This window comes from Numenius arquata, chromosome 12 (genome assembly GCF_964106895.1).
Source record: "Numenius arquata chromosome 12, bNumArq3.hap1.1, whole genome shotgun sequence".
NCBI lineage: Eukaryota > Metazoa > Chordata > Aves > Charadriiformes > Scolopacidae > Numenius > Numenius arquata.
Genome location: NC_133587.1, coordinates 15,743,275 through 15,756,086, shown reverse-complemented (window position 1 = coordinate 15,756,086; position 12,812 = coordinate 15,743,275). Strand labels below are relative to the sequence as shown.

The window sequence follows — 12,812 nt, the reverse complement described above, 5'->3', positions numbered from 1 at the left end:
TTTAATTCTGTGAACGTGGATATAGGTATTTTCATGCATGAATATTCTTATTCACTTTGATTCAAGACTTGTACCTTCCACTCTGTTTTGACAGTTTCAGAGGAGACTCTTTCATAGAACGCTTTCCTTTATAAAAATATCAAATGGAATTCCTGAAGTTTCCCAACTCTCCATCATTGGGGCAGATCTGCTTTTGGGATAGATGTGCTTTCTCCTGCACAAAACCTAGACTAGAAAAATTTTCTGCAAAACTACTGGAATGACCACAGCAGTTACAGTTAAGTAAATAATAAGGATCTTTTTAGTCAAACAGATTAAGATTGAATTTAAAGCACATAACTATTTAACTTGAATGACTAATGCTGTAGGTTAAAGAAAAGCTGTCGTAAGCACAAAGTATTTGTGTTTTCGAATAGGGTAAGAGATTGTGTTTCTCTGAGACCTAAGCAATGAGCTGGACCTCAGAACTACTTGTTTCATATGGAAGGAAGAGAAGTAACTTGAGTACCCCTACCCGTGTAAATACAAATGTTTCTTTTTACAAAGAGGATAAATTTCAAGAAGTGGGGAGCATCTACAGAGATGCTGAAAAACTGAAGTTTCTTTTCCCGTTCATTCCCTGTGTTAGAGGAGAAAATATGTCAAAACTAAAATTTCTGGTAAATCTCTGAAGTCATGGTTGAGCTCAGTGAAGCTCATTCTGTGCCATGTAAAAGTGAAAAGGTCACTCAGCTCCTTCCAAGTGACTCTCCGCGTTCCCAGGTACTGCAGAAGCGAACTGGAAAAAGCAAACATGCCCCTTTCTTCAAAAGAGCAAGAAGGAACATCCAAGAAATTACAGATTGGTCAGTCTCATCTCAAGGCCAGGGAACAAACGGTCACAGGAGCCATTTCCAAACGTTTACGGACAAGAAGGTGATTTTTTTGGATTATTCAGCATGGATGGATGAAGGGGAAATCATGTTTGGCCAACCTGACAGTTTTCTATGACAAGACGACTTGGGAGTTGAGAAGACAGCAGTGGATGCTGATTGTCTTTGACAGTGTCTCCTATAACATCATGAAGTCCAGGCCAGACAGAAGACTGTGGAGCAGCCTGAAAACCTGGCAGACCTGTGGCGCTCAAAAGGCTGTGGTCAGCGGTGCACAGACCAGTCAGAGGCCAGTCGTTAGTGCTGTACCCTGCGGGGAGATATGTGGCCACCACAGTTTAACTTCTTCATTTATGACCTGGACAACGGGACTGAGCTTACTCTCAGCAAATACGCTGATGATGCAGAAGTTCCATGAAGGGAAGTGCGAATTCTGCACCTGGGGAGGAATAAGCCCATGCATCAGTAAAGGCTGAGGGGCAGCTGGACAGAAAGCAACTTTGCAGAAAACACCAGTCCTGTTGAACACAAACTGGCAACGCTTCCTTGCAGCAAAAAAAAATTGGTCTCCAACACCCTGGGCTGCATTAGGAAGAGCATCATGAGCAGGATGAAGGTGGTGGTCCTTCCCCTCTATCCAATATTGCTGAGACCATATCTGGTGTGCTAGCCTGTCCAGTTCTGGGCTCCCCGAATCAAGAGTGACACAGACGTACTGGAGCGACACCACAGGGCCATAGAGATGACAAAGTGACTGGAACATGACATAGGGGGAGAGGCTGAGAGAGCTGGAATTGTTAAGCCTGGAAAAGAGGATGCTCAGTAGGATCTTACCAGTGTGTATAAATACCTGAAGGGGATATAAAGGGTTAAAAAAGATGAAGCTGGACTCTCCCCCAGCAGCGCAGTGATGGGACAATAGGCAGTGGGCACAAAATAAAATACAGGAAATTCCACTTAAAAACAGGGGATTTAGTTATTTATTTTACTGTGAGGTGGTTGAAAAGTGGAGAAGCTTGCCAAGAGAGGTTAAGTCACCACCCTCGGAGATATTCCAAACCTGACTGAACACGTCACGTTAGTGACTGCTCTAACTGGCCTTGCTTTAAGCAGATGTTCAGAAGTCCCTTACAACCTTAATTATTCTGTGATTCTTTGACTTCCCTAAAACAAACTCAGCAATTCCTGTTGTACCTGTCCCGTTCTTCCTGCTTGTTCTCTTTAGGCCTCTGTTTTGTAGCAGATTCCTCCTCTAAAGAGACTTCTATCAAGTTGGTTATGTAGATTTTTTTTAATTTTTTTTCAAACTGAGGTTCCCTTTCAGTGCCCAGTTGCCGATTACAGCTTAAGTTTTACTAGTTTCAATAGAAAAGCACAGACTGCATAAGCCAGCATGCACCTTCTTCAGGTTCACGACTTTAATTTATACCACTTTTCCCAAGTCCTATATTAAAATTCAATGCACTAGCCTACACTAGGTAATTTTTCTCGCTTTTAAAAACTAATTTCATTGACCTTATTGCTGCTGTCTATTATAAAGAGCAATGCAACACAGCTTGAGTCCATCTTCTACAAAACATCCAAGGCTGCACATATCAAAGTGTTAGACAGCTTCAACTAATGGCAATCAGGTAATGTGAAATAGAAAAACATGCAAAAATTAAGGCCAAGTTCAACTGTCCCAACAGAAAGAACCCTCCTGTACGCTGCATACGCACACTGCTTTCCTGGCTTATTTACATTTTCTTTTGCCCTGATAATAAACCTCATAAAGCATTCACATGTCACTGCCTTGGAACCTGTGGTACCCCTTCATTATTTATATAACATCAGAGATAGGGAAGTCATTGAATATCACGCTTAATGCTCTGTTTATTCAAAAAGATGTTTTACTTTGCTATTGGCAGTTGTCCAACTGTTCATACCTTTAAGAATTTCCTTCATTTTAACTCATATGGTGTTCACTTTCCCGAGCAAATCTGGACAGTTACCCATATGTTGCTCCATATCTCCCCCACACATCTCTAAAGCCTCTGTCCCAATCTTGGCAGTACTTTCAACCAAACTAATTACTCTATTTTACATTAAAAATATCCCACGTGTGACAAATTTGGGCTGGAGCATCACTTAGAGGATGCTGATTCTCTAACAATTTCTAAAAGTTTCTCCTAGGTATCTATGTAAATTAAGCCAAACCTCAGTGGAAAGGACTGGCAATGGAGTTCCATTTATGATACTAAAAACAAACAAAAATGATGCTGCCAATAATCCCAATGACATGTACGGGTAACTCTGCCATGGAGGCATAATATGGCTGCATACCAACCTGAAAAATTTATATCAATGAGCTGTTCTACCACTTTAGCCTTATGGTTTTAACATATCCACTAACTTTCACTCATGTCACACAGTTCCCAGTGCATACATCTCATTATTACAGAAATATCCACCACAGCAGCACAGTTCAGATTACAGTTTTATGTTATTTTCCAATTAAAATGGCGGAAATCATTAACCTTCATGAGCAAATTTCAGAAACTGTAGAACTTAATTTGGTGCTCATGGAAAGAGAGACAAAAGACTGAGATTAGTAGACACATTGGAGAACCACTTGAGCTTTAACTGACTGGTTATTTTGTGATTTGGCATCAGAAGAAAACTAATGCTTTTGTATTACAGCTATTTTTAAATGTGTTTCAAACGCATTACTTTTGAAGTGCCTATATTATCTCTATATTATAAACTCTCACAGCAAAACAAAGTACAAGGCCACTACCTTCTGTTTCACCATCCACCTCGCAGCTTTTAAACAAGTCGCTTTAGAGGGAGTTGTAGATTCAGTTATGAACAGAGGGCAGCATCTACGGAGGGTTTTGTAATCTCCAGCCATTAGCTTTTTCTTCTTGTTTACAGCTCAACGCTTGCTTCAGCGTATTTCCCCATTCCATTCTCAGTGCTACGTTTCATTATCACTGGTTCACACACACCCTTATCCAAATAAGCGGACAAAGTTTTTAACTCTGGGGGGAATGGAAAAAGAAAAAAGAAAGCTTGGCCATTAAAGTACACTGAATTAATTGCTAAGAATGACAGCTTCGGCCACTATTACAATTGTTTTGAAGGATGTTTTTAAAAGTAACCTTTTGAAAGGCTGTTTTGTTGTGTTGTTATAAGCAGTCTATAAACCCAGAACCAAAACCAGACCTGCCACCTGGTAAACCCAAATCTAGCAGATACCAGCTTTATTATGTTTTTGAAAAATGTATCTACATTAACCCAAACACGATTCTTTAGTATGTTCTGTACAGAACAGCGCACAATGCACCTCGTTGTATGAGTGTTCAATAGCACAGATGGAGGTTCACAGATGTACAAAGGTACCCCCCCTCTGGGGGACAGCAATGAAGAGAGCCCCAGATACACCTCTGCCTCTTCGCTCCCAAGAACCCAGAGAGCAGGAGCCAGGGAGGCATCAGGAGAAACTTACTGGCAAATGGTATCTCCTGACAAAAACTATCCTGTTAAACAGATTGTGACTGTTAGTACCTGAGCGATAAACCACATCAAAACAGACTGTGCAGATCTGCAATCCATCTGGCAAAGCTCATCTGAGAAATGATAAATCATTCTCTAGTACAACTGATAACCACAACTCCCAAATTCACTGATTATTTGAAATCTCTTGAAAAAGAAAGTTCTTTGTCATTTGCTGCTTGTACTTGCTTTAGCAAATTACATGGTGTAAGACACAGTTCCTCTTGATTAACTTTGACTCAGCTGTAAGAACAAGAACTCAGCATGTAGCCAATGCACTGAAATTCTTACAGTTAACTGGTTATTAAGGTATGAATATACATATATTGCTCCACAGGAAAAATAAGCTGTTTCTCTGAATACTCTTAAGCATTACAAACAATCAAGGAAACGAGAACTGGAAACCTCGTATTTGCAACAAAATGAAGTAATATTCCTGGTGTGCTAAACTGAATGCCATTCAGAAATAGAGGTTGCATCTTTCCAAGTTAAATTACGTATTACTAAAGTAAAGCACACAAATCCAAAAGTTGAAACAGAAATGAGAATTTCAGGAAAAAAAAAAAAGATATTATTTAAGCAAGCACTGAAGTATCTGAAAGTCTACTATGGCACACTCTCTTTCTCTTTTTTAAAACTGCAAACTTCTGCAAGTAAAATCTTCAGTTCCAGAGGAATCACCTTCATGTGTTCCAATTGCAAAAGAAGTTCATCACCTGCTTGTTAGGAATCTTTTGCAAGTGACCAGATGGCAATGTGAAAGCATAGCCAGGAATGGACAACACAACCAGCCAAACCCTGCAAAATGCAGCTGCCTGCTACGTTCCAGCTCATGCCTCTCTGAAAAATAGAACAGAAACTATAGGAAAAAGATGGCTGAAAATTGCTCCACTATTTCAGTATTCTCAGCACTTCCATTTAACTTGGGGTTTTTTTTGTGAGGCTGCCCTAAAACCCTTCTGCCCTTTATCAGAAGATAAAGTAGACTTCTTTTCCGAAATGCTGGGTTACCCAAGACTTCTGACTGTAGTAATAAATAAAACCCTTGAATGAAAGTTTCAATCTTTATGTTCTAGATCTTCTATATGAAGAACTGAAAATTGCATATTTAAAAAAAAAAAAAGAACAGGATTATCTGCTAACAACCACCATGAATTGCATCTTTCAATTTCAAGGGAATCACCGTACTGCAGGGACACAACTCAAAGCCCACAGGTCTGTGATGAAGCTTAGAACTGTCCCCTAAACTACACCATGAGCCGGAGGTAACTGCCCGGTAGGAGTGACAGCAATGGCTGTCACTGGAGATATCAGGGGAGTGCCGATGGTGAGTTCTCCTCTGGCAGCTGGAGATTGCTGAAGGTCCCACCTTCCCCTTTATGCTCCTCCCAGTCACACAGCCCTTCCCTATCTTGTGCTAATTCTAGTGCTAAATTGACACTTGCTGACCTGTTTAAATTCAGTAAATCTTCAGGGAAAAAGAAAGCCTAGGGCTCCTGGCAATTGCAAAACAACACTTTTTTTTTTCGTAATAAACCAGGCATACTTTGCATGCCCTGGCAAAGTATTCTGTACAAGGAATGTAATTCAGTGTGAACACACTTATTACACCATACATACACCTCTTCACAGCTTACCTGTCTGTGCATTATGTGGCAAACCAAAGAGGTACTCACATAGTGCAGTAGAAGTATGGGCCCATAGGGTTCTAACGTAATGACCTCCTTAAGGAGCAAAGCTGATTTTATATTCTTCTAGATACAAACCAAGTCTGAGTCATGTGAGGAAATTTCATTCAGACACTATTTATTTCGTCTGTAACGCATAAGCACCTTCCTGCGTTTGATTATAAGTCATGAAGATAGGACTACAAAATATAAAGTACAAGTTTACTACTTTAAAAATAGGAAGTGAAATTCCTAAAAGCAAGGAAATCCCAGCAGTGGCACAGGCTCTCTCTCATACTAGATCCACTGTTATTACTGTCCACCAAGTCCCTCCCCTTAACTCCCACTTCATCCACCCATAACAGCGAATTTCATTTTGTTGGTATCTTCTACACTCAAACATACAGTTCACTGGGAAGGGCACAGCTACAAAGCTAACAAACATCAGCCTGAGAGCATTTTCACCTCTAATATCACCATCAGGACAGTACTATTTTGTTCAGATGTTCACATCCCAGATGAAAGTAAGACTTTTCTTAAATGTTATCTTTTGCTTTAATAACTCTAATTGTTACTAATGCCATAAAAGTCTTGTAGTTCTGAGGGCCTGAAGAGAGGGAAAGGAAGGGAAAGGAAAAAAGCAATAGTATGTCACACCTCAGAGGACTATTTTTAAAACCTTTAAATCATTGAGAATCCCTAACTACACACCAGCAATAACAACAGGTTTCCACACAGAGCAAATCCTCTTGCCCAGCCTAGATTTCAGGACAGGGGTTAAATACACTGATTCCGTGGGTGCACAAAAAGAAGAACAATGCGAACACTGTTGCCTTGTGATAGCTTATTCATTGACCTGAACTAGATTTGGTCCAGGCAAATGTTTAACAAATTGGTCATTTTAATATCCAGCACATACTGCGTTTGCAAAAGACAAAAAAGATATTTTAATGTCTTACTGGTAAATTCAATTTTACGAGCACAAAATGGAGTAGGCCAATTACCTGCAGAAGTACTGCCCATTGATCCTAAGTTTTCCTCTGCATCTTTAAGTGACAAAGACTTTTAAATGGAATTAGAAACATTACACAACGTAAAAAAAACTGACAACACAGGTGACAGAGGTGACAGCTATTTAGTTTGAATAGCTATAGAAAGTTTTTAAATGGAGAGTGAGGTGGTCAGAATGTTTTCCTAAACCTTCAGCGTTTCCCTCCTCTTTCCTGTTTTCATTATACGGGTTATTCCCCCCTCAAATAGCTGGAATAAGAAGCTGCTTTGAAGACTGCATCACTGATAGCAACACACACACTGGATGAATCGCATACATTTAAGAGCAGAAGCAGCTTTGCTGTCCTTATACAAAAAACAAGTTAGCGTCACACTGTTACTTTCTATATTTCAAGCTCCTGTATTTTCTTTTTTCTCCCTTTCTTTATAGACTGCAGTGTCCTTCACATGCAGGATCGCCCCAAAGGGTCTCAATTTGAATGGATAGGAAAGGGTGTTCAACTTCAGGTACAATACAGTGAGAAATGGCAGCTCACCACTTTCACAGAAGTTAGCAAACCTGGTTAGGGATTAAACCAAACACATTACCGCCTTCTAAACATTTTTATATATCAATTGCCATTTTTTTAATGTAGTCTCCGAAACAATACATTTACAGCAGCAGGAAATACACACAAGGCACTATTAGAGGCAAGCCCTTCATAGAGAAATTAATCAGAGTGATCCAAAGGTCAATTAATTCAGGCTCTGATAAGGCAAAGAAAAAAAAAAAATCTTTAAAGTTGAGGAATCCTTATAAAGAATAAACTCGCTCCATCTAGCTGCTTTGTAAATAAATCAAGATAGGAGCAGCTCACAGCATCAGCAGAGCAAAAATTAAGGTGTTAGAAAAGAACAAATGCAGTATTTGGAGCAACAGGTCTTAATCCATTCAAACGTTTATTAAACCAGCAGTGGAGAAATAAGAATTTCCATATCTGACCACTCTGTCAAGCAACAGTAATGATTATTAATATATAATTAAAAGACAGCAAGCACTGGGGATAGGAGCAGGCACAAGGGATGGTTACTGACCAAAAACATGGTAAAAATTAACATAATCCACTCTTCTGTGTCTCAGTACACACTCTTCTACTTGCTCAGCATCTAGTCTTCCTTAGCTTTCCTCACCGTACTGGACGAGGAAATGCTAAAAAGGGCAGTAACCACTTGGAATGACTTGCACAGGCAGAAGTTCCATCACAATCATGTGAAAGTGAAGGAATCAAAGAGGCCATTTTATTTTTAAGTAAATGAACATGCTCCCAGTCACAAATTTTATATTCTTGATGACATTTTGCTGCAAACAGCTACCCATTTAATGAATTAATTAATAAATCACAACCAGATTATAGACTTGACTTTACTATGTCATTTTCTATTCAAGATTGCTTTAAACCTTAACCAATCTTTCTTTTCCTTAGCATTAAACATTAAAAAGATTACCAGGTATCTAGCTAACACTAAGAGAGAAAAAGTAAGTCTAAAGGCTACTCTTGACAAAAAGCTAGACCTATAAAGAACAGAAAACAGAAAGCATAAAGATTTTAGAGCGGTTGATATTAATACCCTCTTCTTGAAAGCTCCAGCTTTCATACCATGACCTACCCAATCCAAGATCTGCACATTTCAGGTAAAAGGTAAGGCACCTCTCTTTCACCACTTCTTGATAAGAAACAGAGTTCCACGCAATAAAACATTAACAATCCACCTGAAGAGAATAGGCCTTTTCTTGCTCCACAACAATACCACTTGAGTGTAAAGCTCTGAACTTCAAAATCAATGATCTAAATGCAAACACATAAGCAGTTCTGTTCATGTCTGAAACAATGGGCCTCTCCTACCAGCAGAGTTTAGAATAGCTCAGGCAGGTGGGTGGAAGGCAGGCATTATCAGTTTCTAAATGGGAGGACTGTAATAAAACATGTAAAAAAAAAAAAAAAAAAGAACAGCACATTAACATACTGCCAAGTTTTAAAAAATTATTTGAATAACCAGCGTAACAAGATCTAGTATCGTGTTTCCTTGGATGGCAAAAAAGAAAATCTGCCCTTGATGTTTTACCAGAAGTTTGTTCTATGCCCCAGTATAGTAAAAGTAGAAATTCCAGGCATAACTTAAGAGCTGGTCATACAAAACAGGGCCTGGGTTTCTTTAAAATGCTCTTTCCCAGTTTGTTACAATACCTTCATTTCTATTAAGTGTAACTTGCCTTTTTTACATAGAAAAAGATCAATCCTTCAACTGCAGCAACTCTGAACTAGAGCAAGTAAAACCTGAATGCCAGTCACTTACAGAAAATGTTTAAGTCCTTATTACTTTATTCTTCAGGCGAGAGGGATGAAGAAAAAAAACTACCTTTCCCTTTCCAAAACGCGGATACAGCTCAGGTAACAGTCAAACCAAGCCCAAGAAGGATGGCCTGAAACCTTTAAAAATACTTAATTTATGAGACAGTAAAAAGTAAATGTCTAGAAAAACAGAATACTCCCAAGCCAGACAATAATCATGGCTTGTCTACTTCCTCTTCTGAGGCGAGCACACACTTCAAAGTGCTGCTATAGTTGGGCAAAGTACAGTTACAGTAAGCAGCTGAGGCAAATACTCTCCTCTAGGTTATGCACACGTATTCGCTTTCCTTAGGTGTACGGGCACAAAGCACTTCCTTCAACTACATCTAAGTACACATTGACAAAAATTAGAACATTAGAGGAACATAACCGGAGAGTCAAACAGAAAGGCTTAATAATAAACAGCACCAGTGACAGCACTCCCAGAAGCTTCATCATTACCACTTGCAAGGGTTTTTTCTTCTGCTCTAACCCTATACTCTTTTCCTTTGCTTCTTTGCTTTTCCTTTCCTTCTGCTTTTAAGCAGAAATCAAATTGGTTTTGCTGTAACGTGAAAAGCACTTTGCTATGGTTCAATGCATTTACCACTTTGTTTAAACAGCTTAAGTTTACAAAAGATGTCTGTTTTGATGTTAGCATTGACTCATCCTGACAATGCTGTTGAGAAGCAACTTACCTATTGCATATGCTGTAAAATAGATGAAAATTAATTTAATGAAACATTTTTCAGGCAGTTCTAAGGCAAGCTTTCTTTGGAGCAGTGATTAATTTAAACTCTACAAGAGAAACATCATGCTACTTTACTACCTGTCTTCCTATTAGCTTATTTATTCTACAGTTAACTTCCCCAAACCATTTTGAAACTTGGAAACAAAGAAACAAGAAAACTTGTGTGTTTCACCACAGAAGAAACAGAACTTTTAAGAAGAGAGAGAAAATTAAGGGAAGAAAACAAGGTGATGCTGCTTAACTAATAAATTCATATAAATAATCTTCTCTCAATCTCTCTTAAGCCCCAAAATAACTGTTTAATCTGTAAGAAGCTTTCAAAGTTAGCACTCAGGAGTCTCAGTTATTTTCCACTGCAACATCATCTTTCACATGCACTGTATCAGTTCTTTGTTTTAAAGACAAGAAAATTCACTTTGGATCAGAATGCTACATATTATTCCAATGATCCCTTGGAGGTGAATGCATCCAGTGCAGCGATTAAAACTGTCAGCCAAGCCACAACCAAGAATGCACACTAGACCAAGTCCAGATTTAAACAGCTGCAGCAATAAGCAATGTAACTATAATTAAATTAGAACTCCTTTGGACTTTCGCTGTAAGAAGAGAGAAAATAACTTAAATTTGTATTTTTCAAACAAGATTTTTTTTTTAAGCATTAAAATTCTCAGAACCAAAGATCGCTTGTAGTTTGTGTTTCTTTTTTAAACATCTATGCCTTTTTTGAGGTAAATACAAGCAAGCAATAGGTGGATCTGCTGTCATTCTGTCAACATGGGCGGTCTTCTTACAAATATCAGCCCGGATTTCTCTCCTTTTCTTTGTAAAGGATGAGTGGCAGGATAGCAGAGACCAAACAAAACAATGAGAAACTCACTAAAATAAGTAGTAATATATTGGGAAAAGAGGGTCTAAAATACCCTGGTTTCTGATTTCTTCAACTCTAGCTAAGCTATAAAGATAAGTTTTGCTGGGGATGTTCTCTGAGGCTTCAAGGTTAAAGGATGGCACACAAATGAAAAGGGATATCCCAAACACTACAGCCACCTTTTTCTCTGCATCACACACAGATCTGAATTTCTTTTGTCAGTTTAACATCACAAATTACAGCTATTAGGACAAGCTGAATTCTTGGATATCGGACCCAAGTAGATAAAGGCATCTCCAAACACCCTCTTCTGCCTTTATCTGGATACTACTGCCACACAAGGTCACAGACACCCTGTGTGGAAGCGGGAGAGTTAACAGCTAGAACTTGTCCGTGTTTCCAAAATAAAGCGGCGGCACCGGCGCTGCCATTCTGCCGTGTTTACAAGAGGGAACGCAGTTCAGTATAAACCTCCAGCTACGGTCATGCTTTATCGCTGGGAAACATGACTTCCAGGCACTGCTGTTCCCTGACAAGACAAAGGCAGCGAAGCCCCGTGAAGCGGCGGCCGCCCCATCTGGACAGGGAGCCCGGGGCAGCGGAGCCGGGCTCCTCGGAGGGGGCTGGATACAAAGGCTGGGAAGCTGGATACGAAGGTTGTGCCACGGAACAGCTGCCGGAAAGCCAAGCCTCTGACGGGAGTGAATCCCCAAGGCCCTCAGAGGGCGAAGGTTTAGAGGCTGATCTCAGCGACAAGGAGCCTGGAAGGGATGGCGGGGTCCGGTCGGGGAACAAACACCGCTGGGGACAGCTGGAGCAAGCGACGCGGAGCTGGGGGAAAGGGGCACTCCCGGCCCGGGCTCCGGGCATGTGTCCCCACCAGCCGGAGCGGAGAAAGGCCGGCAGGGCCGAGAAGGGGCGGCGGGGCCAGGCAGTCCCGGCAGCGGAGCGCCGGGGTCCCGGCATCACCGCCCCGTGCCCCGGGCAAGGAGCGATACTGCCGTCCCAGCCCGGCCCCCGGCCCAGGAGCTGTCCCCGCCGGGGTCCGGGCGGGCAGCGCGGCAGAGGGGGAGAGCCTCCCTCAGCGAGGCCCTCCCAGGGTCAAGAAGCCACTCAAGAAGCCGGGCCTACGCCCGCCGGGGTCCCCCGCGCCCCCCTGTCTCCGCCACCGCGGCCGCCCGGAGCCGAGGAGAGCGGCCGGGGCCGCCGAGCCGCACCGCGCCCCACAGGGTCCCATCCCCACCGCTAAACACCGCCTCCTCCATCCCACCCTGCCCGCAGCGCGGAGCCCCACTCCCCTCACCGGGCACAGCGGCCGTAGCAGCTCCTCCGTCCCTCGGCCAAGATGGCAGCCAGTGCCAGACCAACCTGAGGCAGCGACTTTACAAAGTCGGGCGGGATCTGCGCAGGCGCCGAGTCGCTGGGCGGCCGCCGGCGGGCGCTGACTACAAGTCCCGGCGTGCTCCGCGCCGCGCGCGCTTACGGCGGCCTGCGGGACGGGCCGCGATGGGGCGGCCCCGGCTGCGGTTTGTGCGGCTGGGCCTCGGCGGAACGCTCGTCGGTAAGGTCGGCGGAAAGCTTCTCAACAGCACTCCGTTCCCCGGCCACGGGCGGGGTTTGCCTGTGCGCTGGTGGAGCTGCCCGGAGCAGCAGGGAGGCATCTGGGTCCGGTCATCCCCTCACCTCCCGCAGTAACCTTCTGGGGCAGGGCCCTGAAGAGAGTTATGCATATATATACAC

At 42.1% G+C, this 12,812-nt stretch overlaps 1 protein-coding gene across 1 annotated transcript in view; it reads right to left on the bottom strand.

Moving 5' to 3' along the window:
• ITCH (itchy E3 ubiquitin protein ligase) overlaps positions 1–12,455 on the bottom strand; it is a 68,680-nt gene extending 56,225 nt beyond the window's left edge. The window contains exon 1 of the mRNA XM_074157382.1: positions 12,376–12,455. The gene's annotated coding sequence lies outside the window, so the exon portion shown is untranslated. The remainder of the gene's footprint in view (positions 1–12,375) is intronic.
• Between the last annotated feature and the right edge of the window lie 357 nt (positions 12,456–12,812).